At 34.4% G+C, this 5,493-nt stretch overlaps 1 pseudogene; it reads left to right on the top strand.

Moving 5' to 3' along the window:
• The first annotated feature begins 1,026 nt into the window (after positions 1–1,026).
• Positions 1,027–4,898, top strand: LOC107952915 (serine/threonine protein phosphatase 2A 57 kDa regulatory subunit B' beta isoform-like; annotated as a pseudogene).
• Positions 4,899–5,493: the final 595 nt, after the last annotated feature.

Genomic DNA, 5,493 nt, shown 5'->3' with positions numbered 1-5,493 from the left:
CTCTATTAGCATGCCAATCGTATCCTAACCTTTTACTAAGTTCACATAGGCATTAAATATTCATTTATGCGTTATCATACCCTGTAATAATTCATATTCGCATATTCATACCCTGTAATCATTTACATTTACCTGTCATACCCTGTAATTGGTCACATTTGCATTTTCATACATTGTACACTATACTATCACATAACAATAATTTATCTCATTTCATTTCAATCCAATTCATATATAATTTCACAATTTCATTCCAATTCATCATTAACACACAAATATCTCATATCATATAACATGTTTCAATCCATTCTCATATCACACATTAGGTGCCCACTAAATCATACAACTTTCCATTTTATTCAATTCAGTCCACTATCTCTACAATCATTATCAATTATAGCAAATTAATTCATACGATAGTTATTAATTTAACTCGATACTCAATCATGCAATAAGACATAGATATGCAAATAAATAAATTCATCTCGAATCATATAAGCACAAACCAAAATCTTGCATCACTCGTCGACATTAGAGTTGATTTTACAAGCCTATGTAATATCAGTTTTGGATGTTCTTAAGAACTTTAAGATGTTACTAATTTAGTTTCAAGAAACATTGAGGAAGCATGTGATAATCTATTTGTTTTTTTAGTTTTGTTGTGTTTTTAATTTGTTATTGGATTCTATTAAATTGTAATCTTCTTTATTTTTCATACATACTAGTTCTTCAACAGCAACATTTTCGAGATTTTATTTTTCTAAAATTTTTATATAGAATTTTTTTAAAAATAATATTTATATGGAACTAGAATCAAATTTAAAAAAAATATAAAATTTGAAGATTAAAATAATTATTACACTAATTAAAAGAGTGCCAAAAAATAAATTTAAAAAACTTTAATTATAAAATTATAACTTTTAGTTAGGTGATAAAAATAAAAATTTATTACAGTAACTAATGATGCAATACCCAACTATTTAGAAGGCATTTATATTATTATTTTCATTAAAAAAAGTTCTTTCCCTTAATTACCCTTCACTTTCGTTACTCTCTCTTGTATTTTTGTTTTCATTAAATTCAGACTGTCCGAATGGTCGCCGGAACAGCACAACCGTCATATCAGTTGATCACATTCCGGCGGTCAATCGACGTTGCTAAAATCCGATCATTTGGGGAACAAAAGACTGATGGAAATCCCCCACTCTCTTCCCTAATCTAAAATCATTCAGATCCATTAGTGGATTTTCTTTCTTCCATTGAAACCTTTGCTTAACCCTAGCGCGATTAGTCAACATAATCTTTATTAGGTTTCCAAAATGTTTAAGAAAATTATCAAAGGAGGACAGCGGAAGCATTCCAAATCGGATTCAACGGATGCATCTTTATACGGGTCGGGTCCAAACTCCAATGCCGTCGCCGCTCCATCCCGAAATTCCGACGTCCCTATGGCTCCACCGCCGATGGCTACTGTGGAACCCTTGCCGTTATTCCGCGACGTCCCCGTTTCTGATAGGCAGAATTTGTTCATGAGAAAATTACAGATTTGTTGCTTCCAATTCGATTTCTCCGATACCTTGAAATCGGCCCGAGAAAAAGAAACCAAGCGGCAAACACTGCTGGAACTAGTCGATCTCATTCAATCTGGTTCAGGCAAAATCATGGAGAGGTGTCAAGAAGAAATGATTAAAATGATCGGAGTCAACATTTTCCGGTGCCTCCCTCCGGCGTCTCACGAGAACACGGGCCAAGTAGCGACGGATCCTGAAGAAGATGAAGGGTATTTGGAACCCTCATGGCCGCATTTACAGATTGTTTACGAGCTTCTTTTGATTCGGATACGGACACTAAGGTTGCAAAGAGATTCATTGATCATTCGTTCGTTTTGAAGTTGCTTGATTTGTTTGATTCGGAGGATCACAGGGAAAGAGAGTTTTTAAAAACAATTCTCCATAGGATTTATGGTAAATTCATGGTTCATCGTCCGTTTATTAGGAAAGCCATAAATAATATTTTCTTTAGGTTTATATACGAAACAGAGAGGCATAGCGGGATTGGGGAGCTTTTGGAGATTCTTGGAAGTATTATCAATGGCTTCGCTTTGCCCATGAAAGAGGAACATAAGTTGTTCCTTGTGAGAGCATTGATCCCTTTGCATAAGCCGAAACCTGTGGGAGTGTATCACCAGCAGTTGTCTTATTGTATTATTCAGTTTGTTGAGAAGGATTATAAGCTGGCTGACACGGTTATAAGAGGGTTGTTGAAGTATTGGCCTTTGACTAATTGTCAAAAGGAACTTCTCTTCCTAGGAGAACTTGAAGAAGTACTTGAAGCAACGCAGTCTGCTGAGTTCCAACGATGTGTGGTTCCTCTTTTCAGACAGATTGCTCGTTGTCTCAATAGCCCTCATTTTCAGGTAACATATAAGGGACTCTCTTTTCACTATGTCATTTTGGGTTTAAAGAATTCCAGTTGTTTGAGTTTTCGTCCATTATTTTTCGTAATTGTGGAATGTGGATTTGTTGCTAGAATTGGGTTAACAATGATTTTGATGCTTAGTTGTTATCAGCTTGTGATGTTTCTCCTTTAACTTTTCATGTTAGTTCTTACTATTCTGAATGTGGAACGGGATTCTTGGCACTCTAGGAAAGCGCTGCATTGTGTTACTCATTTCTGATATGTTTTTGGAAATTTGTGATGGATTTTGCATGGTTTTGAACTATGTTACTTGGACTCAAGTACAAGTGTCAGATATGAGTATGTATCCAACACAGGTTTCTTCAAAATTTTAAAGCTTTTCCATGTATTTGGAGTGTTCAAAACTGTATTGGACATGCAGTCAAAAAAAAAAAAAACTGTATCAGACATGGTATTGGACAGGGGTACTTGAAGAAAAATTAAGAAGTCAGAGCTATATGTTTCGAACCTTAGACATTTCTACTTTATGTTCCAGTGGCTTCTCCCTTTCTGTTCATTGTCTGATTTTAAGGTACTAGTTTAAGGGTGGGTTTGGATGGGCGATTGGGTACGGTGCGGTGTGTTTAGTTTACTTTTTGTCTCACGCTACAGTATTGCTACAGTACCTAATCTCACCGCCACCGCTGTTTTTACACTAACCGTAGGTAAATGCACCGCCCATCCAAACTCACCCTAAGTTTTCTCCCATGGTGTAGCCTACCTGTTCTTTTTCAATTTCTTCGTTATGGTTTTCTGTTGTCTGAGATTCGGCCAAAAGGAGGTTAAAAAGAAAAGTTGCTCTTGTATTATATAATGTCTTGCATCATTGGTTTTTCTACTAGCTTCTATCTGTAGATAATGTTTTTATTGCCAAGCACTGTGACTTTGAGGTTACACAATGAACAGTAATATTAGAGTTTATGAACAAATATATGTTGGTCCCTACATCAACTTGTGGTTGATTTGGAAGTTCTTGCATTCCATTTTTCTGTCATAGATGCACACATTGACTTCATTTAAACCAAAATTTGAATAACAGTTTCTTGAATAATGTTCTTTTCAAGTTCATTTACTGGTTTCCTGCTTGGTTCCGTAGATTGCTTTACAACCCCTCTTTCCTGTAGATTCTACACATTGTAATTTGAATATTCATTTTGGTGATTATGCCTTTATTGTTTTATCTCCTACATCTTTTTAATTCTTTTTTTCTTTTACTTTAGCCATTTTTTGGCATTATCCCTTAAATGCCATTTGTTGAATAGTGCTTAATCGGTTCTTGTCTTAGCTAAGTTTCACACAATGGATTACATTTTGCAAAGGTGGATATAATGGAACATTTGGAGTTCTTGGGTATTTACTTTTTATTAGTAAGGTTTCTACTGTGCTGGTAGCAATTTGTATTTGTTGGAGGGAATAGGTTGCTGCAAAATTGTTGACTGTTTGCTTTTCTTCAGAATTCTTCCTAAAGACCATTTGTACTGTAGGTTGCCGAAAGGGCCCTCTTCTTGTGGAATAATGAGCACATCGTGAGCTTAATTGCCCAAAATCAGCTGGTGATATTACCTATCATCTTCGATGCATTGGAGAAGAACATCCGAAGTCATTGGAACCAAGCAATTCATGGGTTGACTGCGAATGTGAAAAAGATGTTCATGGAAATGGACGCCGAGTTATTGGATGATTGTCATAGACAATTTGAAGAAAAAGAGGCCAGAGCCCAAGAGGTGGAAGAGCAACGAGAAATGACATGGAAAAAACTGGTGGATGCAGCAGCGCATAGAGGGGAAGACAATATGGTTACAGTCTAGCCGATGAATTGGATTGTCAGAGACAATTTGAAGAGAGAGAGGCCAAGCCCAAGAGGTGGAAGAGCATCGAGAAATGACATGGGAAAAACTGGCGGATGCGACAGAGCAAGACAATATGGTTACAGTCAAGCTGATGAATCGGAGTGGAATTATTATTTCTTTTCATTTTTGTGAGGAACAAACTTGTATTTTTTGTCAAGCTTATTTGTTCGTCCAACTCACATCCTTAAAAGGAGGGAAAAAAAGTATTAGATTTTTTTAGTTTGGAATTACTGATACCACTACTTGTATTTTTCTTTGTTTTTTAAGTGTTTCTTTGTTTTTTAAGTGTAACAAGTACAGGACAATCAAAATATAAATATAAGTACGAGTAATGTGGGTTTAAATGTGTTGAAAAGTATTATTTTTTTATTTTTGAGTTGGGGAGGGACTTTGAGTAGTTTTTTTTATTTATGAGTTGGGGAATGATTTTGAGTAGTTTTAAGTATTGTTTTAAATAGACGGTTTAGGTTCATTCTTGTACGACTAAAGATTCGATCAAATTACTCAATTCGGGCATCTGCATATCAAGATGCCTTATGTATGTTTTGGGCCTTTGTTGCATTTGTTTTTAGGTAAAAAAAGGTTAATTAAGTTTTTGCTTTTCTCAAATTAAAAACTTTAGTTTGATTATTACTTTTCATCAAAGTTTGTCACCATTACATCCATGTAATCAAATAAAAATTTTTAAAGTAAATTATTATGAATTTAGTAAAAATAATTTTAATCACACGTAGCCTCACCTGTTTTATGATTTGAACTTAATTTTGCGGATCAGAGTGGCATTAAGTAAAGTTTTTTTAACAATTTTGATTCTAGAATTTGAACTTAATCCAAATATTTAAATTTTATTTTATTTTATTTTATAATTTTTTATAAATTAATTTGATTAATATATTTCTACAATATTTGAAATAAATAAATAATCAAATTTGTATAAAAATCGGTGGGATATTTAACTTTCTTTTTCAAGTATTCAATTTCGCTTTTTCATAATTCACTGCACTTCATTTCATAAAAGTCATTACAAATCTCTCAGGGTGGCAACCTTTCCTCGTTCTACTAGCAAGCCAATCAACTGTTGATTTGCAAATGGCAAAGGTTTCCTGGAATGAAAGTCCCTTAGTGCCAAACTATCAATGATGCTTTTATTGTTGGATTCAATGATAACTTTCTCTCACCCATGCTG

This window comes from Gossypium hirsutum, chromosome D01, assembly GCF_007990345.1.
Source record: "Gossypium hirsutum isolate 1008001.06 chromosome D01, Gossypium_hirsutum_v2.1, whole genome shotgun sequence".
NCBI lineage: Eukaryota > Viridiplantae > Streptophyta > Magnoliopsida > Malvales > Malvaceae > Gossypium > Gossypium hirsutum.
The sequence above is the reverse complement of the archived record's forward strand: the minus strand, read 5'-3'. Positions and strand labels throughout refer to the sequence as shown.